The 27,727-nt window shown below is 36.2% G+C and overlaps 1 protein-coding gene across 1 annotated transcript in view; it reads left to right on the top strand.

Annotated features, from left to right (window-relative positions):
* Positions 1–27,727, top strand: part of IL1RAPL1 (interleukin 1 receptor accessory protein like 1) — a 673,650-nt gene that overhangs the window by 467,483 nt on the left and 178,440 nt on the right. The window lies entirely within an intron of this gene.

Below are 27,727 nucleotides of genomic sequence, written 5' to 3'. Positions count from 1 at the left end.
ATCTTTGTCTCTACACAGAGAGTTCGTTCTATGGTGAAAGGGACTTTATTGACTACAACTGTTTGGTGTAAGTGATGACAGCAACAAAAAGTTCCTATTTTCTTTGGGTTGGACACCAGCTTGCATACTGACACATCTTTGGTCATTGTGCCTAGCCACATACAGTCCTGTACCCTAACCTATGTTCTGCAACTCTGACAGTAGCATCCCAGTAAGTGTAAAACATCTGGTTTATCAAATATTTCAGTGCAAGTAAGTTGTATCATTTCAGATACATTAAATTGTGTGGTCAAAGATGTTTTCATGTTTTCAAGAGTCTAATAGCAGCGATATTTTGCTAAGAGCAAAGGTACCAGTGTATAGAAGTTGATTATTTGGGGAAATATACTGAAGATTAATTAATAACCCATGTTTCCATGATGATTTGAGGTATAAGTAAGAAATCTTCTTCTAGCAGGACAGTGTTTAGGACTACAATGCCCTCTTTTAAACTGTTGTCAATAACCCCTTGTTAGACATGGTATTAGTTATTAAATATATTGCTCTTCAAATAGGCCTAACTAGGTATCTTTGGTCTTACCACAAGTATTATTATTATGTAAAGTTTCAAATATAGTAGTGATTTCAGCCTAGTGCAGGACATGGTAGAGAAGGATATCATTACCCTTCAAATATGTCTATTACAACAAACTGGTTAAACAAATGTACTGGGAAAAGCATCATTAGGATTGTTAACAGAACAGAACAGGGTTAGCTGGTTTTCAGAGAGACTTCAACTTTCTGTCATCTTCCTATTGCAAATCAGAACCTTAAAGTTAAACCAGTAGATAATTTTAAACAAAGAAAATACATGTGTGTATATATATATATGTGTGTGTGTGTGTGTGTGTGTGTGTAATATATGTATTTTAAGTGATCTGTAATATAATAAGATAACTATACTGGAAATTGGCTCTTTCATAACACTTAAAAATACTTCAGAATCATTAGTTAATTAGCAGAGTACTTACTAAGAGAAAAACTACACAAACATAGTGAGAGTGTGTTGAGCTACTCAGGGATGTATTGCTTTTTGGCACAAGATAAACATATACTGACTTAAGAACATTTACTTCTGATAAATTCTATTACCTCTAAAGTACCGCTTCTAATAGACTGTTGGGGTCCAGCCATTTCTGAAAAAAAGTTGTCTGTTACTTGTTTGTTTGTGTGTTGTTAAGATCTCCCCAAATGCAAGAAAGCTGGGTTTCTAATTTGCTTTTGTTTTCACTCATCTTTTCATTTCTCTGCCTTTCTGAGTAAGCCAGTTTGTGGACCTATCATTTGAATGACCTGAGAAAGAACGAAGCTTAATGTCTCTGTTTCATTTCTGTTTAGCAGAGGTATTCAGGAGAAGACACTTTACCAACTTCGGGCTTTGCACTGACAGTTCTGTCCAACTATAGCTGATTTGAGCAGTTAATTCAAGTGTTCCTACACCTAAAAATAACACCTAAACACTGACATTGGGATTGAGTGTCCATATTAAGCACTGAGCCTTCTTGCACAGTCAGATGCACGCAACACGAATGGTCAGGGCAAGTTTAGAATTATTTTTTTTCTGTATGTCTTGTCCAATGTGAAGACAGCCCCTGAAACACTTTATTCTGATGTGGACCAAGATTTCATTGACAGCAATCATGATTTGGTAGCCAGGAGATTCTTACCGGAGTGTCTTGAGGCCAAATACCATTTAATCCTCCATGCCTACTTTGGAGGGAAATCTCTGTGGGTTTCTAACAGAAAATGATAGATAGTCATATTTTTAAATATTTCTTACTTCCACTTGCATATACGAGATTTAATGAGTTCATTTATATTAGATGCCTAGCATTATACAGTGAGATATTTTTTTATAAGCAAAATACAGGAAATCTCAAGATATGATTGCCATTCATGATTCAGCTTATTACTCTTTAAATGAGTCATAATTTTGTAATACTTTAGCACTTTATTATGTGTTTTACCATATCATTTTAGAGCATGGGTGTTCAACTGTTTATCTAGAAAGTCATCAAAACTATGTCATTGAAATAGCTCTTAATTTTAACCTATATGAAGAACCTCAAGTACAGGAACAGAACAGTTAAATGATATTTCCCTGTATCAACTCCTTTAACACTGTTGGCTGTCAATGATGACTGTAGAAAAAAGAAAGTAAAATGTCTGTATTCATCTGTATGCTATAAGTTATTACATATCTAGAAATAATTGCTAGGGTGCTTTACAAGGAGTTCAGATATCTTTCTGATATGATACATATCTAAAATATTAAAAGTTTATTAGATGTTATTCAAAACCACCATGTTTTCCTCAAAAACGCAAATGGAAATCCTTGAAGAACAATTTTCCCTTCACTTCTCATTAGACTGGAACAAGAAGAAGTGGAAAAAGGAAGAACTGAAAATATGAGAGGAATTTTTTTTTAATTGTATTTAAGCACTTTGAACGTTGGTTGGCCATTCGAGGGAAATCCCATATTTTGTTCTATACAGTTTGTTTACCTGTATATAACTGGATTTTATAAACATTTGATAAGATGATCTATAACCACTGTACAACACTGAAATTTTATAAGTATTCATTACAGCTTTAATATAAATTACTATACCTTGAAGCCTATGATCTTAAAACTGAGTGTATCACATTCAGGTATGAATAGTTGTAAGTGTAGATATTGTTTGATGGGATATAAATATAACGCAGACAATTAATTCCACGTGCTTTACAGAAGGTGTATTATTACAGTTGTAAGCATGATATATAAGAAATGCAAGCTTGGTTTGAGCTAAAATACTTGATTTTATATTATATATGTTATTTTGCTGTTTTTAAAAAAAAATAGTTTTGTGAAATCTAGAATATACATTAGAATACTCATGAAGGAGAAAAGAATTTCTGAACATATAATTATGGCTTACACACTTTCTGGAGCTAAATAGAGTCTATTTCTGTATTTATCATAGCTGAGAGTTTGAAATTGCTCCAATAGGAAATGTTAAATAATGAATTTCATGATTTATAGACCTAGTCAACTTTACATCAAATTATTGAAATTTTTTTCTTCCCAACTGCAGTCACATTAAGCATCAAAGTGATGGGAATCTAAGTGTTTGCAGCAAAGGCATACATCTTCATCCTATTTGGTTTGGTACTGCATGCCTAAATAATTCTTTCTGCTCATATAATTGCTGACAACCAGTACAACCATTTATGTCAAATATCACTGCATAATTAAGTATAATTAACTGCCTGTGACCAATGGTGGAAGATAGCTTTGAGCTAATTATACATACCCAACTATTGGACTAAATGAGAAAATTAATTTTCTAGCTTTATTGCAAAATCTAGATTTCTTGCTAATTGGAATTTACCTAGCTACCTACTTTAGTAATAAATATATGGATGTAATTAAGTTTAGCAAGACACTTTCAGATTGTAATATGTTTATAAATACATATACATATATAAACCGTTTGCTTATAGCTGATTGACTTAAAAAAAAAAAAAGGAAAGAGTAAAGTTATTATGAAAATCTTATATGAAAACTCTTATAAGTTTTCTGAAGCTTTTTGGTTACCATGGCAATGGTTATCAGTTGGGCTTAAATATAGGACATAGTAGTGTTGCAACTGTAGAAATTCAGTCTCCATGGTAAACTTGATAAAAACATCATGCTCTTCTTCTAGATATTCTGAATCATTCCAAAGAGCTGTATTAAAGACAGATTTCACTAGCAAATATATTTTTAATAATTTATAATCTGTAGCAAAGATCAAAGGTTGCTGGCATCTAATTAGCTGATTAAATAAGTGTGATCTATATGGCAGCAAATCTGAAAGCAATCAAGGAAACTGTGTTCAAGACACTTGTTATTGTCTCCATCCCAACCTGTTGAGGATGGAATGACAGTATAATGCTCCCTGGCTTTTTGATGGGGACGTAATGATCTGAAGAATGTCTCATCAAGTTAAAACTACTCAAGCTCATCCGTTTAACCTTTTAAAAGTTTGATACAGTGTGACTGTGATTAGAAATCAGTCTTCTGTCTAAGATAGGAACTGACAATTCAACCTAGTCAAAAGGACACTTCAGGCCTCGGTGGCCAGCATCTTCAGGCCAAACTGGTCAAAGCTGGAAGCACATCTGACCTTTTCAGATGCATGTGTACAGCCTGGAGCCCCTGGGCTGTGGGACTCAGGCCAGATGCCACGGGTACAGCTCCTGCCACCACACGCCTATTGCAGTATGTATGGTTTTCAGTATTGTAATCCTATAAAACCTAGAACAAGCTTCCTTAGCCCAGAGCATATTTAATTCCTGTATATATATATGGTGAGTGGTGGTCAGTTTGTGGGGAGTGAACCATTTAAGAGATGGCTGCTCTACAGGCTTACCTTCCTGGTCCTCAAAGTACACCTCAGTCTCTTAGTTTCTAGTTCTCCGTTACAAATAACTCCTGAGATTTAAATCTCTAAATCGTTCCTGTCAGGTTTATTAACCACTGACATTCTCATAACATTTATCTGTAGTTTAGGCAGTAGAGAAGAAAACAAAGTTCCATCAGCTTAGCATTAGTTAAGCTGAAACTGGGGACATTGGTGGCATTTGGCAGCTGAGATGTCATTTTAGGGTTATGAAATAGAAGTACAGTGTGCTTTTAGTTGAAGATGTCTTCCATGAAATAACAGCATGTTTAATATTTGAATAACCTTTTCCAGATTCCTAGTGTAATTCATTGTGATGAATCAGAGCACATAATACTTCCAGCATTTATGATTTCAGGCTATTAGAGGCATGACTGCTTTTGTTGCTCTGTTTACTTCTGATTCATATCATACGTTATTTCAGAATTGCAAGGGAGAGAATGTTCTTTCTCTTCTTCTAAAAGAGATGGAGCAAGTTTATTTCAAGGGATGGTGAAGCATACAAGAAAATTGGTAAAGATGTGTGTTGAAGGAGCCTTGTGCAAGGTATCCCAATCATAATTCTATAATTTTCTTTGGAAAAAAATATCATATTTTAAAAATGAGCTTTGTGTCTTTCACAAGGTCAGAAGTTTGGAGTTGTTTGGGACTTAATCTAGAGCAGTTCCAATGCTCAGAAATCTTTCTGATCCTGTTGTTCAGAAAATGGGTTATTTGAGTAGCAGTGAACTTCCTTTGCAAAAGTGTTTTATATATATTGTGCAGTGGAAAAAAATTATATAGATTCCTGATCACCCTTGTGACGAACAGTTCCTATGAATGCCTGTAGTGACTGCATTTCAAAATCTGTGGCCAATGATAGAAATTCATGCTAGCTTTAGAATTCATGTTTAGCCATTTTTCAGAACACACCAGCAACCTGTTTGTGACATCCCTCCCTTAAAATATCTGATCTAGTAGCTGGTGTGTGCCAACATATTTCCCTACTACAATTTCTGGTCTTTCCTTCCCCACCACTCCAGGGAAAGGTTGCTCCCAGCATTGGTACTAAAAGTATTGGGTTTGTTTTGGTTTGGTTGTTGTTGTTTTTTTTTCCCCCTAAAGTTTTCTTCATGCTCTTCCTTCAATTAGTGTATCTTTAAGGAAAACCAGTGCTCATATTGAGAGTCGTTGCCCATCAGGTAAGAGTGGTTGTCTATGCTAAGGATTCATGAGTCCTTTCCATTATATAATCACGTGGTTATGAGTAAGCAGATGAAGGCACCTATGGCTTTTGTACCAAGTTTGTCATGTGCCCCATGAACACATTTGTGCATGTGCTGATGATAATTTCCAGCACTGTCATTGCTATAACTTTCAACACTAACATGGAATTTGGATATTGTGTGGAATGGGAGGTGCATTAGGATTTTGTCCTTCCTTGTTTGCTGTTCTGTTGCTTACTTGCTTGGACTTACTTTTACATTTACATTTTACATTTCTATACGTTATAAAAATAAATCCAAAGTTTTAGTACTGATAAGCAGCACTCTGATAAGCTTTGATATTTACATGTTAGAAACACATTATTAGTCAGGAGGCTTTTGCCTTTTTTTTCCCCCTTCCCCCCAAGAAGAAAAGACAAAAGGAGTAGCAGCTTTTGTCTTCCTTCATCCCAGCAACAGAAAAAAGGCAATCTCACATTCAAGATTGTAACCTGGCTAGTTAGAAAGAAGCCAGTCTGCTAATGTTAGTATTTACAAATTTATTTGGAGAGGATTCATTTGGGCTCAGATTAATTACCTGATGAAAATATGAGAATCACATGTTCAGCTACTGCTTAACTCGAATTACTAAGCAAACATGTAAGCTTAAGGTACATTCTTGTGAATATTGAGCTCAGTAAAGTAAATATGACTAAGGAAAGATTGTAAATATAGACAAACTGCAACTGCTTTTAACTCAAATAAGCAAAGTTCTGAACAGCTTCACCTCCAGCAACTCTGTATGAGACCAGATATTTGGATATCACATAAAGAACGTGAATAAACAAAGCATTTGATGTAGCTTTGTTCTGATGTTCCTGTATTGCTCACAATCTTGCTCTCACTTATGTAGCCCTATAATACTTGCCATACATATTTATGGATAAAAATGCATTGATACCAATTGCTGTGTGTCCTGGGTGTCTAAGCAAGATAAATAATTTCAAAATACAAAGACAGTTTTGTAAGTCATACATTAACTTGCTCTATTTTTTAGAGAAAACAGAAATTATAGATTCTTATGCAGAATATATCCTGTGGAAAAAGCTGATTTTTATTTTTTTTATTTGTGTGTATGTGTGTGTGTGTGTGTGTGTGTAGGTAATAAGGCTTTTAGATGTCATTGCCAATTATTTTTATAAGAAGATTGAATACTTTTCCTTTTTTTATTTTTACTTACAGGAAACTACAGAGGGAAGTAGAAGGCTATTCTTAGTTACAATGTGTCTGTGAATCAATAAATAGTTCAATCATAGAGAAAATTAGCTAGACACTTATATTAGTTTACTGGCAGTTTGGTTCTATTTCAGAAAACATAGGTGTAAACAAAATCTCCAGTTTAGTTTTGTTGCTAAAAAAAGCCTCTTCCTTTGTGTGAAAATTCCCAGAGGACTTCTGTGGTCAATAGCTGGGAAGCTTTAAGATATGGGGGTTTTAACGTATTTTTTTGTTTGTTCTGGTATACAGGATAAAGTATTTTGTATATTACATATTGGATATATTTAGGTTTTAAGACTACAGAAATGTTTCAGATAGTGACGAATTGTTTTTCCAAAAGAAAATGAAGTGTATGGGTTTTCATCAAAGCAGAAGTTTGATAGGATACAGGATTTAATAGGAAGGCAAGTAGTGTTCAGTATACTTGTTACATGTCTGGAAAGAAAGATGAAGGAGGAGGTGAAACAGATGAAACTGTGCCCTTAGAATGATGACACAGGCCACTGTGTGCGACAGGTTATTCAAGGTAACAGACTTTTAATTCAATAAGTTGTAGATTAATTTCTTTTATGTAATTTCTAAATTCTCTGATTGTATTCACTTTCTTCTCTTCTGCTTATTTGTACAGTTAAGACACTTTGTCATTCCAAACAGCTGTACTGTCCTTTGGTATACTATGCCTTGTTTAAACACAGCTGTCTGTTGTATTTCACCGATATGTGTAGTCAACAAGAATAAGAACACACCTGTATTGCAGCACTCTTTGCTAGCAGCTTGTAATGACATCTTTTAATTATGCATATTGTATGGCTTTTTATTCATAAATCAAAAGGGAAAAAGGCCAAGCAATGAAATCATCCCCTAAAAAGTTTGTTGTTTACTACAGAGTTAGCAAAACCTATTACAAATAACCACTATTTACTGTAGTAGGGATACTTCATTGATTTGATATAATTTTATCATTGTATCTTCCCCACACAAATAGATTTTGCATATTGAATGTGTTTAGTGGGTTTATTCTGATTAATTCATGATGTGAATCAGGATCTTTATGCGTTGTCATTTTCTGCATGTTTTTGAAACAGGAGCCAGCTTGCTTTCCATTTTCATTCCATTTCCTTCTTGAAGCACATGATGCTTAAAAAAAATAGTTATTTTCATAATAATCTACTTTAAGACTTCTCTCCGTTTCTATACTATTCCACTTCCTTTCTCCCCAAATGCTGTTTGACAACTTGCTGGCAGCAAATGTTAAAGTGACTAATTACGTTACATCCTCTACAGCTGTAGTGTGTTATAATGCAGGCTAGAAAACTGGTTTCTGGCAAAAAGTCCTGGCTTCAGGAGCCAGGTCACTAACACACAGTGGCTGGATGAAGGAAGGGTGCTGGTGCTTGACTGATGTGATGCAAACTGTACCAAAAGCAGCCTCCCCAGCCTTTCAGCTGAAAGCAAAGGCTCCATGTGAGTAGCCTCCAGCAAAATTCAAGTGAATTAATCAGGAGACAGTAGGAAGAAACTCGAAAATTAATGTAATTTTGAAAGGGTCATTGAAAAAGTTCTTAATTATCATGGCTATTGCATTGCTGTTTCATAAAAACTGACATACTTTATTCGGCAATATGTCTATAGATAAAGGTATTAACTGTTTGAATACAAAAATTAAAAAATCAGTTTAAAAGTTTAATCTATTGTTTCTGTCAAGATAATACATTTTAAATTTTCATGTTAAAATAATTAAAAGCACATGGAATTAGTTCTGAAGTTAAATTACCAAATCATGACAGTTAAAAATATACTTTCGTTGTTGGAGCTTGTGCAGTGCAAGACTATTTCAAGCAAGTGCAAGATATGAGATTGTGACCTTTTACCAAACAAGCACTTCTCATAATTCTAATTGCCTTGGGCTACTAAATGCTATTCGTAGGCTCATTTTCACAATAATTGTACAGGTATTTGAAAAGGTGTGTCACAGGTCTTTGGTGCCCAACTTACAATAGTTTGGTATGATTACAGTTAATTAAATCCCGTAGAGAAAACTGTACTTAATCATGTTAATTGCTTGAATAAAAAGATCTAGAAATTTGTAGATAAGACCAATAAAGTCTTTTTTCTCTTTTTTCCCCCTTCTCTCCTCTCTCCCTTTTTCTTCTTCCTCTGTTTTGCACCCAGTAGTGTTCACAGTTTTGGAAATGTGAATCTTATGTGAATCTTTTAATGATTCTTCTTCACTCCAAATTTTATTTAAGCATTTGGTTTTCATTTATTATGCAAGTTTGGTTTTTTTTCAAAATGAATAAGCAAATTATGCCTAGAAAAAAAAAATAATAAGGCTAACTTCAGTCAACTGCTTCTGATGTTACTTGAGATGTTTTTAAGACTTTTCTCCTCATTCATCCATCCCCTCAGCTGTTTCCCCTGCACTACAGCTAGGAAAATAATTTTTGAGTTTGCATCTGTATCTCTTAACATTTATTTCCTATTTTGTTTTGTTTTGGGACCTTGGACTTCCATTTCTATTGAAACAACAATCTTGCTTAAGAGGAGCTCTATGCTGACAAGTTAGTTTGCTCAGTGGACCTGTTGCCTACAGATAATGCAGAAGAAGACCAGATCACTGGGTTTGCACACATCATGAGAACGGACTCAGACTGGACCAGCTGGCCCAGAGGCAGAGCTTGCTCTCTATAAATCAGTAGGGAATTTATAAGCACTGCTTATGATTTTAGTACAAAGTCCTCTAGGTCTGTCTAAGGAGACACAGATGGGGCTATGGGTCCTGCATGCAGATCCACTTTAATAATCTGTGGAAATTATTTCTGCTGATAAGTTCAATGTGAACTTCTATGAATATTTATAAGGTTGAAAATAAAATACAGACAAAAGTGCTGAGTAGTAGGAAAATCTTTAAGAAAAAAGAGTACATTTAAGTACTTTATGACAGAGTATCTTAATACTTCATAAGCAAATAATTCTCAGCAGATAGAAGGATGATGGGTGTTTTGCACATTTTAGTTTTCACTTCTCAAAAACAACTGTTCTTTCTGCTAATAGACAGAAGCTGTTAGGCAGTCTATTTTATTTCCCTGAATTTTCTACTTTCATTAGAGGTCAATAGGATTTATCTACTAATTGTTCCAACTTTTAGCCATCTAGCCATCCTAAGATTACAAAAATGTTGCATTGTAGTTCTTAACCCTATCTGACCATATTTTATTTATTTTAACATTTTATTATTTATTTTACAATTACCACATTGACAACTGCCTACCTTTTCTGTGTTCAACTCCTGCCTTTTTCCATTTTTGTATTTCCAAAATACCAGAAAAATGCACATTATAGCTACTTAAATATCTAGGGAGGGTGGGGAATGGAGATGCTAAAACATATCTGCAGACTGTGAAGACAACAGTTTATACAGAAGAGTGGTGCAAAAGTGGAAATGCTTATTAATGAGGTAAATTCATTTTAGTAAGTGCATCTTTAGGTGCATTTACAATAATAAAAATGCTAATATGCGTTCAAACACTCCCAAAATATGTGATTGTTCTTGACTTCAAAGTACCTTTTTCTGATGTTGACTCATAAAATTAAGAAAGTCTATTGTATGAAGTAATTCTTGAGACGAAAAACATATTTTAGATGTTCCTACGTCTGCTGCCAATGCTCAGCTATTAATAACTTGGCTATCACTTACAAGCAGCTTTTAATAAGCCTGTTTTTTCAAGAAATGACAACACTTGGCAGAGAAATTGGCCCTTATTTTCTTTGTAAAAAGTTTAGCAGTCAAAAACCTGTCTTAGAAAAGTTTGAAAGAGTCTCATTTGCATGTGAGCTCTTGTGTCAGAACTCCAGTGTGAGGCTGTTTTGTCAGGGGCAAAGCAGAGATGGGCTGGAATGAAACAGCCTCCCTTCTTCATCCAAAACATCTTTATTATGGAAAATACATCAAGAAGATTAGGAAGATAGACATTTATTAATAACATAGGTTATTTCTTTATGGTCCCTTGAACATGAGTTGGTTATTTTACCCTACTTTCAGAAGGGTTTTTAGACTAAATAATATCCAGGTTAAAGTCCTTTCCAATGTCAACCATCCTATGATTCTGATTTTTCACACGAGTACAATTTTAGAAACTCTCCTTGAAATATCCACGTATCGATGAGTCGTTTTTATTTATATATAAATAAGGAACAAAATATTTGCAAAAAATACAAATTTTTCAGTGACACTTTCTATTCAAAAAGATTTATTGCAGCCTGCTTTTAATATATCTACAACATTTCTCTCTGAAATATGTTTTTTGAAATCTGTCCAGTGTTGCACATCATAATTTTCTAGCATGATTTGCTATATAATCATAATTTTTTTTTGCTTTTTCTTGCACTGAACGTTTTGTTCTCTGATGTATATGATTGGTTTGATTTCAAATATGTATTAGAACTAAATCTCCTCCTTTCCCACCTTTCCCTTTAAATAAGAAGGAAGGAGAGGCAGAAAAGATTTGCATACATCAGGGACACACACTCACTGTGACTTCTTTTGCCTTCCACATTGCTTCCTAGCATGAGAATTTCCCAAAGAAAATTACTATGGCATGGATCCAGGGTTCTTCCACGCCACAAATTTTTCCAATTTCTTGCTTATGATTTCTGATAGCTTGAATCCACCTAGCACTTTAAAGCTAGTTGTACTCCCAGAAGAGAAACACAGATAATATATCTGGCTTCATACCATTTTTAGTATTTGTTTCTTAACTTTTTTTTCTGTTGCTGTCATAAATGAAATATATTCATGTTAAATTTATCAGAAGTGAGTCTGGCTGAACAATGCTTAACTTGTAGCATATTGATGAATATTTTTGAAATACACATGAAGGATAAATATAAACATATGGAAATGGTTTGGGACCCCACAGACACTTGATAAATTCAGTTCTATCAAAATAAGTAGCAAAGTAATGATAGGAAAGAAAGCTTCAAGTACTGCAAGATTTTGAACCTTTGCATTTATACATGAAGCTGCTAATTTCAGTAGAAATGTGTGATGTTGTCATGCTTTCCTCCACTCTTCCTTATGCAAAGTGAAATTGGGAGTGAATTGCTTTCCTTTCTCATTCTCTTCCTCTGTCACTGAGTATGCTTGAAAGTGATACATATTCCTAACACAGAAAGTAGCTTCAAGTTTCCTTTTACTGGAGTGCTTTTTTACTTTCTTTTGAGCCTCCATTGTGGTGGTATCTGCAGTTGCAATTTGTGAATAGTCCACTTGATGACTAACTTAAGTTGATGTGCCTGTTAAGCTTGCCACCAGCCTAGCTGAGGTACCATTCCTTGTTACATTGCCTTTTATTGTGTGTTCCCCAGCGATCAGCTCTAAACAACTATAATGAGGCTTTAGCTGGCTTTGTATTAGATAAATAGCAAAGCTGAGCAGAGGGCAAAGCAGCAGAAAGGAGTACCATAAGGATGGCATTTCTCAAACTGTTAAAAAAAAAGTAATAGTAATTACCTTTTTAATCTTTTAAAAAATATTTTGAAAAATAGTAGATTTGAAGAATAGTGTCATTATTTACTTTTGGCACTGATCTGATACTTTCAGTGTGTCCTGGTTTTGGCTGGGATAGTATAATTTTCTTTTTAATAGCTGGTGTGTTTTGGATTTAGTATGAGAATAATGCTAATAGCAGACAGGGTTTTTGTTGTTGGTAAGTAATCCTTACTCTAAATCAAGGACTGTTCAAGTTTCCCATGCTCTGCCAGGGAGCAGGAGCACAAGAAGCTGGGAGGGAGCAGAGACAGGACAGCTGACCTGAACACAAACAAAATATTCCCAAAGGAATATGCCATACCGTAGAATGTCATGCTCAGTATACAAACTGGGGGGAGTTGTCCAGGGCCTGCCAATTGCTGCTTGGGGACTGGTTGGGCATCGGTCAGTGGGTGGTAAGCAATTGTATTGTGCATTGCTTGGGGGTTTTTTGCTTTGGGTTCTATTCCTCTCTCTTTCTTTCTCATTTTCATTACTGTTGTTGTTATTTTTTACCTTATTGCAATTAGTAAATTGTTCTTATCTGAACGTACAAGTTTTGCCTTCTTCCAGTTCTCTTCTCCATCCTACCAGTATTGGGGGAGGGTAGTGAGAGAGCAGCTGTGTGGTACTTAGTTGCTTATTCCCAGGGTTATATATTGTGAATTGGTCATGAGAGTGGTCTTCAACAGCTTTTGAAGTCCAAGTGAAGCCCACTTGTAATAGTAAAAACTATGCTATCTTAGTCAGATGGTACAACACAATACAGGAGAAAACTTTCATATGTGCCACCAAGAAATGCAGGTAAATTAAACTTCTGAGGGAGGCAATGATTTCTGGATCCTCTGTGGGAGAAGCTGCATGGATGAAAACAACAAATATTGTGACCATATATAACTGAGTCAGAAAATATTAGAACAGTGTTTATGCTTTTTTCACATATTCTGACCCTTTGTACACCATACAGAGTGCCTAGTTTTCCTAAATACCCAGTACTGGTGGGGTACAGTGGGAATGCGACATCCAGAGACTTCGAAAATCCAGCTAGGTGTCTGTCTGCATAGTTTAGTAATTACAATATGTACCTTTAAAATGCTTACTTCTCATCCCTCACTCCTCTTAATATGTGGAAGTTACTGATATAATTGCTATGAATATAAAACATCCATAAAATCTTGCTTAACTTAGTGTATACCTGTTTTTATTTAAAGTATAAGAGAAAGTGGGAAGGCTAATCTTTTTGGTTTCGTTGGCTGCATTGCTGCTTTCTGTGTTTATTTTGATTTGTCATGGAATATAAGGTAGAAGCAGAAGGTATCATCTGTTGTTCATTTGACTCAGAAGGTCCACTTCTCTTCCTCTCATATAATACTTGCTTTCCTGTCTGGGGAGGCACCATGTCCTAATGTTTACTGCCTAAATCTTAATAAGGCCTGTTTGAATCCTGAGAATTTAAGAGTATTAAACAGTGATGCCAGTCTTTTGGGCAGATTGCTCCTATCCAGTGCACTACACAACAAAGGTATAGTGAAACAGAGCAAAATCATAAAGGATTAGTCAAGATGAGCTTGGTACCATGCTCTGGGTGATGATCTGCTTATTCTGGGATAAAACAGAGACGGAAGGCCTGTTCTGCTCCGCTGATGATATTGAAGTAAAGGAATGTACTCTGAGCAATTAGGTAGTCATAAATAAAGATAAGGTGGGCATTTGAAGAAAGATGAGAAGGCCATGAGTCAGGAGATTGTTGAACAAAGAAAGCTGAAAAGTTCAAGCAAGGAAGAAGATTGAGCAACCCCCAAAAGTGAGGCTGAAGAACAGAACCACCACCCAAAAGTCTCCCCAAAAGATGGTTCTAGAAGACTCTGACTCAAGCTCCGCCTGAACCTGCCTATTATGGATATGATAATTAGTTATCAACATTAAATGAATATGTATGTAAAGATGTTGTAACCTCTCACGGAAACTGTATAAATTACCTGACTTTCACCGAAAACTTTGGAGCTAGTTTGTTCGGTGCGAACCGGCTAGTCTCCCCAATGTTGCACGAAATAAATACCTTCGCTACTTAAAGACAATACTTGTTTCTGAGCAGTTACTCTGTGCCATTTTGGCATCGACAGCTAATACTGCTGGGTAATAACTTTTATTTCCCTTCTTTCTCTGCTTAAAGGAGCCAGAGCCATGTAATGTAATACCTACTTCCCACAGCTGTTTGTGGGATGAGAGTTTGCTCCTTGCTGTCAGAATTGAACACAGAAGCCACAAAGATGAACTATTTCCAAGGAACAATCTTCCAACTGTTATAAGGATGAGAATTTTCTCCCAATAGCAAACTTTTTCTATTCTCCCTATAATTTTATTTGGCTGCAATATTTCTGATTAAATAGTTTTCTTTATTTTCCCAGTAAAACCAACATCAATCATTTTGAGGTTGCTACAGCTCTACATTCATAGGTTCTAAATGGGTTTGGTTTTATTGTCTTCGGCTGAAGTGAATACTTTTTTTCTCATCATCAGCATGACAGTTGATGCACTTCTTTGAACATGCAAAGAAAGTCAGCCATATAAACCAGAAGCACAGTGTTTTTGTGCAAAATGAGTTATGCTGATACTGTCTACACAGACTCTACATTACAGATTTCTTATCCATTGAGAAAAGTCTAATTTGTTGGAAAATCTAGTTTTCAGACAAAGAAAGCTTTTCAGGCAAGTCACTTGCTTTCCAGGGATTTAGGTTCCAGCTCCTAGATTTACACAAGGATTATGGTACGAAGTGGCATTTACAAAAGCATAGGAATTAAACAAACAGGATCCATGTCAAGTCATAAGATTTTGAGAACTGGCATGACACTTAGGCTCCTTAGTACTTATATAATTTTTGAAAAATGGAATAAGGCTCCTGAACCAATAATATTATGTTTTTAGTGAAGTATTGCGTAGTAGCACTTAGCTCAGACGCGAGAAGGACCATGGACTTGTTACAGGGCACTCTTCCCTCACTCACCAGCACAGATCATTGAAACAGATTATTTTAGCCTAGACACAATGGTGTCCTAGTAAGTTCTTTCTAATGGGGTTCATACAGCTCTGTGTGACACCGAATAGTGCCTTGTAGTAAAACTCCAAGAAAGGTCAGGAAATTCTAACACAGATAGCTAGTCCCTCAGTTGAAATCTGAGTTTGTATTGTGAAATATAAAGTGCTTGTATCACAAGAACCAAGAAACAGAAAGCTAGGCAGGTGAAGAGTAATATTAAAGAAGACCTTACTCTGTATCCAAATGAAACACCTCTATTTTAACCCTAGAAACCCAAAGCAATGCCTTGTGAGGATTTTTTTAGCTATTTCTTTCAAAAAAGAGTAGACATTTCTACTGAAAACTTCAGAACTGGAAAATTCCTAAATAACCTTATTTTTCTATGGAAATAGCCCGTACATTCCATTACAAATTCCTTCTTACGCTCAGAAGAAACAACAAGTTTGGGGGAAAACTAAGGGAAAGCCTTCCAGTTCCAATTCCTATAGCCTAAGGTATTTGATTATGGAGAGAACTGAGTAACAGCAATCAAGATACTTATTGTGAATTTATGATGGTAGAGATTCTGCAAAGAAATAGTGGCTTAGATTTCTAGCCAAGTAAATGTAAATATTTCTGGTCAAATAGAACTGATGTGTTGGTACTTTAATAAGCATTAATTTCCTCAATTAATAAAATAAACTTTGTCCAAACACTGTTTCCTGTTTCCAAAGGAAAGTAAGAGAATATATATTTTTATAAAAATTCAACTAAAGAGGTAGCAGTGTCATCATTTCCCAATTTCAGTATCTGAAAAAGAAACCATCCAATGTGAGCTACATTGTTTGCCAGCAATGGTGCTTTTTATAAACTTCTTTGTAATTAAAGAGGGGGGTGTGTGTGTGTTCTTTTTTTAAAAAAAAAAATGTAATAGAAGTATTATTTTCAACAAGCTTGTCTGAGTTCGGGGTTTGCTTTACAGACATTTTAGTATAAAAGTATATATTTTTACAACTAAGGTAGGTTTGTGGGGTTTTATGCACCAAGTATTAAATTATGGTTCTGTAACCACCAGCTCTGGTAACATTTCTGCAGACCAAATGTTTGTGATGTCTAGTCTCTGTTTGCTGCCAAGTAACCATATGATATGTGCTAATATGACATCTGTCATACTGGGTTTGTCTAGCAAGCTTTATTTAAAGCCTGGTACATCAAATGGACAATAAGTGACACACATTATTGTTCTCAGTCCTGTTATATGGACTGTGTAACTTTTTTGGATTTAATGTCCTATGGTAGACCTTGATTTCCTACTATGTTACAAAACAGAAAAGTTATGGAAACTAAAACTTCTGGGCTTAGACTTCAGACATGATTTGTATACAGATAAGGCAAACCTGAAATCCCTGGTGCCAGGATGTCTGCCGTTACAGTGGGAGGCTCTGTACACACACTATAGAACCAGGCAGAACATCTGTGTGATAATCTGTGGAGCTGTACAGTGCAATTTGCACAGTATGTCCCCAGCTCCACCCTCATCCCATCTGCTGCATAGACACTAACTACTCAGGACATCCTGGGAATTCTCCAGACTTTCTAAACCTGATTGTAAGAGTAAATATTTGCAAAAAAAAATGGAAAAGCGGGTGGAGACCTGCTAAGATTTTTTGGTTCAATCACCTGCACAGAGAAAGGTCAGCAGGTTGCTGAGGGTCATGTTCAGTTGGGTTTTGAATATCTCCAAGGATGGCAACTATAACATCATCTCTGGACAACCTGTTCCTGTGTGTGACTACAGCCCTAGTGAAGAATTTTTTCTTATCTTTAAGTGTCATTTCCTGTGTTTTATTTTGTGCCCATTGCCTCTTCTCCTGTCCCTTAGCACTGCTGAGAAGAGGCTCTGTTGTCATTACTTCTCCCATCAAGTTTTTTCACATCAACAAGATCCCCTGAGCCTTCTCTTCTCCAGGCTGAGCAGTCTCAGCTTCTTGTATGAAATGCTCCAAACCCTTCAACATCATATTGTGACTCTTCACTGTCCTTATCCCAGCATGTCTACATCTCTTTCATATTGGAGAACCCAGCACTGGACCCAGCACTCAAATGTGTCTCATCACAGCTGACTAAAGGGGAAGGATTGCCTCCTTCAACCTGCTGGTCATCCTCTGCCTAATGCAGCGCAGGGTGCTGTTGGTCTTCATTGCTGCAAAAGCACACTGCTGGTTCATGTCAGACTTGCTCTATATGATCCCAGGGTCCTCTCTGCCAATCTGATTTTCAGCTGGTTGGCTCCCAGCCTGTACTGAAGCCTGGGGTTATTCCTCCCCAGGGACAGAACTTGGCATTTCCCCTTGTTGAACTTCACGAGGCTCCTGTTAGACCATTTCTTTAGCCTGACAAGGTCCCTCTGAATGGCAGCACACCCATCTGGTTTATCAACCACTCTTCCCAGTTTTGTGTTCTGTCATCCAGGTCACTAATGAAGAAGTTAAAAAGAGTTGGCCCCAGAACTAGTCCTCGGGGTACACTGCTGGTATGGGCCTCCAGGTGGACTTTATGCAGCTGGTTGCAACCCTCTAAGTCCAGTGGTTCATGCAGTTTTCAGCCCATCTTACTGTCCACATACTTGGTCTGTACTTCATCAGTTTGTCAGTGAACATATTATGCCATACAGTGTCAAAAGCTTTGCTAAAGCCAAGATAAATAGCATCAACTGCTGTCGTCAGGTCCACTGAGCCAATCATCTCACCACGGAAGGCTATCAGGCTGGTTAACCACAATTTCCCCTTTGTAAAGCCGTGCTGACTACTCCCATTCTTCATCTTGTCTTTCATGTGTTTGGAAATGGTTTCCAGGACTATTTGGTCCATCACCTTCCTAGGGGTCAAGGTGAGACTGGCCAGCCTATGTCCCCAAGATCCTCCTTCTTGCCTTTTTTGAAGTTGGGAATGACATTTGCTTTCTTACAATCCAAAATCTCTCAACTTAAAACCAAAAAAGCCTGCTTGAATGGAGTGGATCAAAAAGAGCTGCCTAAGGGGACATAATAGTTCACGTGGGCTGAAAGAGAAGTACAGAAAGCAAAAAAACTCAATACCCTCACACTGTACACAAAAGTAGAAATTATGGATTTTTCTTCCTTAAATTTTGGGCCACAAGAAATGGTAGTATGTCTAAATTTCTAGCAGAGCAAAGGCAGATTCAGAGGACTATCACTAAAATGACTCAGAGGACAAATGAAAAGGGTGTACAGGTCTACAACAGAACTGGCACAGAGCGAACGAGAGAAGGTTGCCTTTTAAATGAGATTATTTTTAAATAGAGCAACAGAATTAAAATGTTGACTACAAATCCTGTAAGGGAAATTCTATGCAATACATAAAAACTTTAATTGCAAGGCCTTTAAATGTCAGCTCTTTGGAAGAGTTGAAGTGGTCAGGGTAGACAGGATCCTATTCTCTTTACAAGGCAACCTCAGAGGATGAGAAATCTTATTCTGAAATGTCAGCATTATCAGCAGAAAGATTCAGTTATGGGGGGTGGGGGTTGGGGGGTGGGGAAGCATAGAGTATCTAGAATTTGTGTTCAAAGGTTATGAGCTACAGTATTTCCAAGAACTGTCTGCTCTAACTAAAAAAAAAGAGAGACTAATAAAAGCAAGGCAGGAACAGATTCACACATGTTACTGTTCAGCTGCTAAAATCAGTGTCCTACAATAAATGGATTTAAATGAGGAAAAATACATTGCAGTTACTTGGGTCTGAAATCTAAATTTAAGACAGGGTATACAAAATTACAGGCCATAAATGGAAGCTAATGATAAATTTTAGGGGAAAAATTTAATAATTGTGAAAAAGCTGAGGAAAAGAAATACTAGCGAATACTAAAATTCAGCTGGAAAGAATGAAAGTGAGGCTGAACAAGAAAATGTAGGTAGCCCTAATTAATTGGACAATATAAATGAAATTTTCTGGGGGCCATCTGGTAAAAATAATAGAGTAATTCTTAAGAAAAGGTTTGTATGGTTTAGTCACAAAGAACATAACCTTATAATACTTCCCCCCTATATTTTCTATATTTCAACCTAGGAAAAAAAAGGAAAGGGTATAGATTAAGGGAATGATGTAAGAAGTGAATTTATGATGATATGCAGAGAAATTTTAATAGCGTATGTTGCAGAATGCTTGCCTGATGTGACATGTGAAATGTCTGGTTGGCTTTTCTTACTTGTTTGCCTAAACCTCATGATTTACATAACTCACTGGTTTGCTCATGAATATGTAATCTATTCAGGTAGCCCAGCTGTTAGCAATACTGCATATGTTTCTATTTCACAAGCCTTATACAAGATTTATACAACACACCACTTCATTGAAGACTCTTCTAAACAAAGGCATAACCTAACATGTAGATATAGGAGCAAAAAAATATTCTTATGGGTTCTAACTGCAAATAAATACATCTACAAGTAGTTGCAATATGGGTCATGGTCCATACAGAGCCTCCAAAAATCATTAGTATGTGCTTCCAGATTTAAAAAGTCCTAGGAAACAACTTCCCAAACCTTTTCATCTGTCTTGGAATAGAAGCAATAACAGAAACTGCAGCATGTGCATTTTTGCTGAGGTGAACTGGATTTGCTTAATCCTGTTCTCACACAGTGGAAAAGACAAAGATGTTTTAGGGAAAGCTCTGTGTAGGTCAAATTGGAGAATAAACTGAACTCAAACCAGAAGTATAGCACGCAAGTACTAAAACATGTCAACTGCAGTGGTCTTCTCCGTCCTCAGTTTATTTTGTCTGCTAGTTGTTACCAGCATAAGGGCAGAAGGGAGAGTTAGAGACTGCACAAAATGCCAGATCCCTTTGACATGTTGCATGACTGCCGTGTTACACGTGACAGGCGACAGGTGCAGGCGCCCTCTCCAGAAGGGTCAAAGTGGTTATGCAAAGCATCCGCTTCTGGCACTCTGGCAGGAAGAGAGACGGCTGGATTGACCTAGGGGACACACATGAGCTGGTAATATAAACGTGGCAAAACAGACAAAATTCCTGCTGAATGAAATGCTGGTGAGCTTCACTGTTAAGATGAAACATCAAAAAATCTCCTGCTGGAAGTGCTCTTAGATGCGTGTTTTCATTCTTTTGTGAACAAGAGCTTTTATATTAATTAAATGCACAGATAATATATCACATGCTTGTTTATAGCAACAACAGCAGCAATCATCTTGTTCACCGTTTCTCAGGTTTTTCTTCAGATGTTCTGATGTCTCTTAAATGGAAGTGGAGGGAAAAATTTACCAGAACATGCAGACAGACCAGGCTTTAGCATGACATCCTTTTCACAGACCTACATAGAAAATCTCATTTTCATTATCTTACTTCAGGGATTAGTTTTGTGCAGAAGCAATGGTGTGATACAGAGGAACTTTATGCAAGAGAGAAAAAAATATGGATATTTTATATCCTTTAATATTTTTATTTGCCTTTTTTTTATTTTGGGTGTCTTCATTTTTTTATGGGGGAGGAGGAATCCTGTCCCTATATATAAAAAGTATTTTAGGATCAAGGCCTTGTTTTATTCCTTCCTTTCCTCTTTATAAGATCAAAATACAAATTCTAAATCTGCCTCACAAAGAGATGAATACTGTCAAGAAGTTAGGCTGATATTTCACTCAATAGTTTTAACTACATTTACTCTTTGGTTCTTTTGTATTTCAATACTGCATTAGCATCTCTGATGACAATATTTTATTCTTTGTGTTTTTTCATTTGACACCACGGGGAAATGTCAGTGTGTTCAAGAAAACTAACAGAAATTAAAAATAGCAATATATACATCTTGTGTGAAGTCATAGGAGTAACACAAGTGTCACACCAGATTGAATTAGAGACAAGCAGATAATGAAAACCCCAGCATCTGGCTGCATTTGCTCTTCTGCAGTATTCAACCTGCTGTTAATCACAGGGGACTCACAAACTTAAAACATTTTAAAAGGCTTCTTGGAAATATTCCTCCTATCTTCTAAGATTTCATTTTAGCAATGCCTCTTCTTTTTTCAATATGTGTCATTAATAATGGCTTCTTTATTAGTTACCGTTTTACCTGCTTCTGCACTTTCTCACAGGAAGTGCTATTATTCCCTTAATGCATTACATAGTTCTTTTAGGAGAAATGTCTTATGTAGAAAATTTGAGGATTGTAACTTCAGTCTGGGAAAAAAATCAGAAGAAAGGATTAGCTATGAGAAACAAAAACTGTTTTCATTTGTATGCCCAAGGCCATAGGGTTGTTTTTGGTTGGGTTTTGTTTTTTTTTTTCTTTGCTTGTTTGGGGGTTTTGGTTGGTTTTTTTTTTTTTAGTATGTGGTAAGGAGAAAGCAATGAAAAAGGCATAAACTGCAAGAAAAAGAAGATTTTTTGTCTCACAATGTAAGATTTATGGGAATATTTCAGAAGATAAAAGCTGATCTTCCGTCAGTCATAGTGATAACTAAGTCACATTAGGCAGCTCATTTATGCTCATATGCCTATGCTTTCACACATGTATCTTTAATATCCTTACATGTATCTGCCCCCAGCTTGAACTGCTTGATTCACGGCATAACCATACTTGTTCACACAGTAAGGCAGAATATCTTTACAGGGCTGCTGTGCAATTCATGCCATATGTGATTTTAAATGATGCTCTTGTGAGTGAAAACTAATTTGAGTGTAACTCAGAAATGAGATTTAAGGTTCTTAGAAGTCTCAAGCACGTATAAAGAATTCCCTTTTTATGAAAAACCTTGCCATATATTTATTTTTTTTAAAGGCAATGATTTCTCTAGTGATATATCTGAATACACAGGGTTATACCTATGTTAGGAGAAATACAGAAAAAAACCAACATCCTTGCATTGCATTACTTAAGTTTTGCTCTGTTCACAATTGCCCTGAGGAATCTCAGAATTCTCAATGTTAATATTCATCTGGACAGTGGCTGTGTATATTAATGTTTCAAGACTGCAGATTCAGGCTGCACATCATTTTACTGCAACCTACTGTAGACTACTGCTACTGCATTATTTCTTCCACAGACATCACTATTGAAAAAAAAAAAAAAAAAAGAAAAAAAAAAGAAATCAAACCCAAAAGCATACACTAGTGATTTACAAGGTACTGAAGTTATCGACATAAATGCTATAGTTTTTCATCCTATTCTTATAATTACCTGTGATTCCTAAATTTTGCCATCTATCGCAGCTTTCTGTAAATGATGGCTTTCCAATGACAGCGCCCTCTCATGAAGTGGACATTTTAACATTGTAATATGAAAAAAATGGGTATTTTTTTAATCTCATTCCAAATCTTCTCCGCTGCCATTAGAATAAGATTAGATTATCATGCCTGACAAAGCTTGGTTAAATGTTGAGGTGTAGCAGTTAGAGGGGTAAGCACACCACACACATTGTAGCCAGGCACCGGCTGACTAAGGGCAGAAGGAGCAGGCAGCAGTGCTAGGCACGATGCTCAGTAGTGCCTGAAGGTTCAGCTTTATAGTCAGTCAGACCTAATACCTCTCTTCTAACAGATGTGCCTTGTCCTTGAGGTCATTTGCCTGTGCCACAAGCAGCAGAATGAAGAGAAGACAAAAAGAAATGCAGGATCTGAAAATTAACAGAAAAGTAAAATGTAATGAGGAATTCTCTTAGTTTCTAGAAGCAAGGTAAGAGATAAGAGATCTTTCTGAACTGCAGGGTGAATTCAAAGCAACAATGTGGACTTCAAGAAAAGAACCCCATCTCTTTGGTTTCCTTTGATTTCAAAGTGTAGGAATATTTGCCTTAGCATAGTAATGAATTCTTTCCCCTATTTAATCCTGTGCTATAGTTGCAATATCTTCCAGGGACATGTCAGTGTTTTTTTCTAAAAATGGTCTAAGTTCATAAACATAAGAGGTTTAATCTTATTGCATTATCTCAAATCTCAGAAGGATCAGAAGGATTTTCATCCTCAGAAACTAAGTTTTACTTGAATAAAAAAGTTGGTCAAAATATGTTCTAAGATACAGATAACTCAGACTGGCCAGGTAAGGCAGCCATTCCTGTGAATTTTTATCCCTGCAGGAAGCGTGCAGCCAACAAACTGGCTTTCTGAGTCGCAGACAACTCCAACAGCCCTGTCTGGCTTTAAGAAACTAAAACTATTGGCAATCATCACAATTTGCAAAGAAGAATCTGAGAGCACTTTGCAAAGTAGACATAAACAAAGATCTTTGGAATCAGTATTTTTCTATTATAAAGCTTGTGTGTTTTGAGGCAGTTCCATTTTTAGATGTCTAGCTTAGTGATACTTTGATGCCCAGTTTGGATTAAGCTTTTATTCATTAGCTGTGTTAAATTCTAACAGGTGGCAGGTCTTTTCAGATAAAATTTTGGGTAGAACAAATATGTGTATCATGTGATGATAAACTTCTAAAGCTAAAACAGCAGCTTAGGAAAAGGAGTAAGGAAATAGGTGGCTGATGTAAAAATATTATGTTCTGGCTAGTTTCCAGTTGGGTGACTGATTGTGGTGGCTCTCAGTTTCATTACCACAAGACAAATTCTTCAATATATCTTAAATGCACATCCAATCTGATAGACATGGAATGTGAATTTAGGCGTTTTCTCTTTGAGCAAGATCAATATGTCTGCTGCTGAATGGTATTTCTGAAGTTAAACTCAATTTTTAAAACAACTTCAGAATCAGTTATTTCACATGATTTTTTTTTTATTTTACTTTAGTTTGTTTCTAATGAAAATTTTTACACATATTAGTTTTTTAACCATTCATCAGTGATGGTTCAGAAATTAAACATGAGACGTGTTGTAAACTTGATTTATGATCCGACAGTTTTTCTTTGAAAGACTCTGACCTGTCAAAAACCCAGTTTTTTCAGAGGAATATACCAGTTTTTATTAACTGGGATAAGGTTCCTAAGTGGAAAACAAAGAAAGAAAGAAAGAAGGAGGGGAGGGGGTAGGGGGCAGGACGGGAACAAACACGGACACGGGACATGGACACGACACCAGGAAAAAAAAAAAAAAAAGATATTGATATGGAAAGACAGAAAGAGAAAAAAAAAAGCGGGGGAGCATATGTGTTTGTATGTGTGTGTGAGAAGTGCACCTGTGTCTCAGTAGATAATAATATCCAGGAACAGATTCTTGCCAAGAGGAGCATTCCCCTGTGCAAGAATAGGAATCTGAACACTCTGTTCCTCCTGTATGACGACCATGTTGATAACTACTACCTGGTGGGAAGAGGACTCTGGTTTTTTTAAACACATGCAAAAGACTTCTGGTTCTTTGCACAGTGTAAAGAACAGGAAGTGCTTTGAAATCATGGATATTTTTGTAGGGCATGAAAATTATTGCCTTCCTACATCTATTCATAAAAAAGAAAAAAAAAGATATTTAACTTCTTTAATAAGACACCAGCTGTAGTTATGAGTTCTGTAATTTTCTTTTGATTTTGCTATTTAGTAGAAGTTTAGGAAGAAAGGATTAAATTCTGGTTTTGCTGTTCAATTTAGTAGATAACTGTGCCTCAATATATCCATCCAAAAAATATTATTAATAATAATTATAATAATTCATTATAATTATTAATTTTGAATAGCATGTTGCATGGTTGATCCAGTTAAGATGACACACCCCATGGTTTAAAGGAAATTAATTAGCTTATAGGAGATGCATACGTCCACTTCAGTTTCTAAACTAAACAAGGATTGCAGAAATTCTGCACTGTCCATTAATGTTTGTATCTGTGGAGAGTGTAAACTTGAAAGGGAGAAAGGCAGCTGGAGAAATTCCCACCTCTACTTCAGTCCACATGGATTAATTGCTGGGAAAACATACATACATTTGCAGCCTAAAAAATAGATGAAATATCAGAAACTAAAAGTGTTCATTGACTGAAGGCACATTTCAAATCACCTTTGAAAAACTGATATTTTTAATATACCAAGTTATTAAAATGATTTTATTTGCCTGTGTTACTCTCATTTACAGTATTTCAGTACAGCCTACAACTCTGGAATGCAGAATACCCTGGGATGCTTTTGCTTTTCAAGATGGGTGAAGGGGTTGGCCCTGGGAGATGTGATCACTTGTCGTAGAGACATACAACAGTGTTAGGTTGGTAGGCATCAATAGGGAATGCAACACTATAATACTGATATTTGCCCTAATTTAGACAGCTTAGAGTTGCACTGTCTTATTAAGCATTAATTCTTCCTGGCCACAAACATTGGTAACCATCAATTTAAAACAGGTACACAACACAGTCAACCCCTGGTGTACCTTTGTTTTAATGTTGATTAGAGGTTTTTATGTACTTCTGGATGATGAGGCAGAGTGCATTCTTAGCAAAATGGGAGGAATGATTGACAAAGTGAAGGGCAGGGCTACTGTTTAGGGGGACCTTTACAAGTTGGAGAAAGTCATGGAGTGGGTAGTGGAATAATCCCATGCAGCAGAACCAGGGACGGACTGAGTAGGGAAAATCCTGACAGCACAGGCAAACAGTAAGTTGAGCATGAGTTGGCAAAGGACAAACTGCACAGCTTTTGGAAAGTATTTAGCTAGCAGGTCCAGGAGGGTGATCCTTTGTATCTATTTAGCATCTGTGAAGGCACATCTGGAAGGCTGTGTCAAATTTTGGGTTCCTCAGTGTACAAAAAGACATGGACATACTGGATGGAGTCTAGTGCAGGGCCACAAGGTGGCAGGTGGCTGGAACACCTGAAGTGGTGAAATCTCCATCCACAGACATGTTCAACACATGGCTGGATGAGGTCCTTACAACCTGCTCTATTGGACCTGCTCTGAACATAAGGTTGGACTGCTTGGCCATTGGAGGGTCTTTCCAGCCTACATGCTCCCATGATTCTGATACAACAGTTATGGGTCTCATTTATTATTTTCAGTAATGTTTTCTCTGTTAAATTATCTATTTCCCACAAGTGGTAGGAAATTAAATGGGACATAAGTTTCGTAATAACTTCACACTGTTGCTGAAGGATGATTTATCTCCATATATTAACATCCTGGGCCTATTCTTTCAAAAGTAGGAAGCCTCTTAGAAACCTGAAGTACAGGACCACAAAGGTAATGTTGATCTTTGCTTAAACAGAGAAAAATAGTGTTTTCTAATCTATTTATTTGCTGCATTCAGATTAACTCCACCGGTTACTGTATCTTTACTCAAATTGAGAGAACTTTGTTTGCTCTAAAAGTTTCAAAACAGATTTAGAGCAACAGTGACTCAGAAGACATTATCTGATAATGGTAATTGAGCTGACAATGACAAAACTACAAAACTAAATTTAAATTCATAGTGGATGATGTTTAAAAAATGGCAATGGGCTGATAATTGTGAGGCTTTACAGAGAAGTTAAGAAATGGGAATGACTAATTTTGTAGTTTAAGAAAAAATGTATTTTGAATCCTTTTCCTTGCCACCCACCTTAGCCCTCAAGGTAAAAAAAAACACAAAAACAAGCAACCAAACACAAACAAACACAAAAAAAAAAAGAGAGCGAGAGAGACTAAAAAGAGAACTAAAAAGCATTCATATTGGTGTAAAGAAAAGTAACAACCCAGAGATGTTGCTGAAAAGTCTTTCACAGCTGTGGCTCTCTCCAAAGTCTGTAGTGCAGAATGTTTTTCTCTAGAGAGTAGAAGCTATTATTGGACAAATGAGCTGAAAGTGGCTCTGTGGACAAATCCAGTTCTTTTCCCATCCCCGAAGAATTATTTCAATTCAGTCATAGATCTGATAGGTCAACAACCCAGACATCAATTGAGTGGGTTTATGATCCGGTCAGGTAAAGGAAAACCTCTGTAAAGCAGAAACATATGAGTTGATAATGAATGCATTCTGTAAGTGTTGCAAAGTTGAAATTAATACAGTAGATTTTAAAGGATGTTGATAATTTAATGAAAATGCAGAGAAAACATGGTAAAAAGAATGCAGTTAAAGCTCTCCTGCAATTCAACTGACAGGAGATGAGTGTGTTTAGTAGATTAAACTCATACACATGTGGTTGTGTGTGTGTCAGTAAGAAAGGGAACAGTGATTTTGACAACTTGAAGGGAACAAATATTATAGAGTTATATCAAAATGTCAAATGTACTTTAGATCTCTGACAGCCCATAATCTGTGTTAAAGACTGAAGTATGAATGAATGTTGAAAAGCAAAAAATCAAAGTGTTCCAGGTGA

The sequence above is a fragment of the Falco rusticolus genome, chromosome 2, assembly GCF_015220075.1.
Source record: "Falco rusticolus isolate bFalRus1 chromosome 2, bFalRus1.pri, whole genome shotgun sequence".
Taxonomy (NCBI): Eukaryota; Metazoa; Chordata; class Aves; order Falconiformes; family Falconidae; genus Falco; species Falco rusticolus.
The sequence above is the reverse complement of the archived record's forward strand: the minus strand, read 5'-3'. Positions and strand labels throughout refer to the sequence as shown.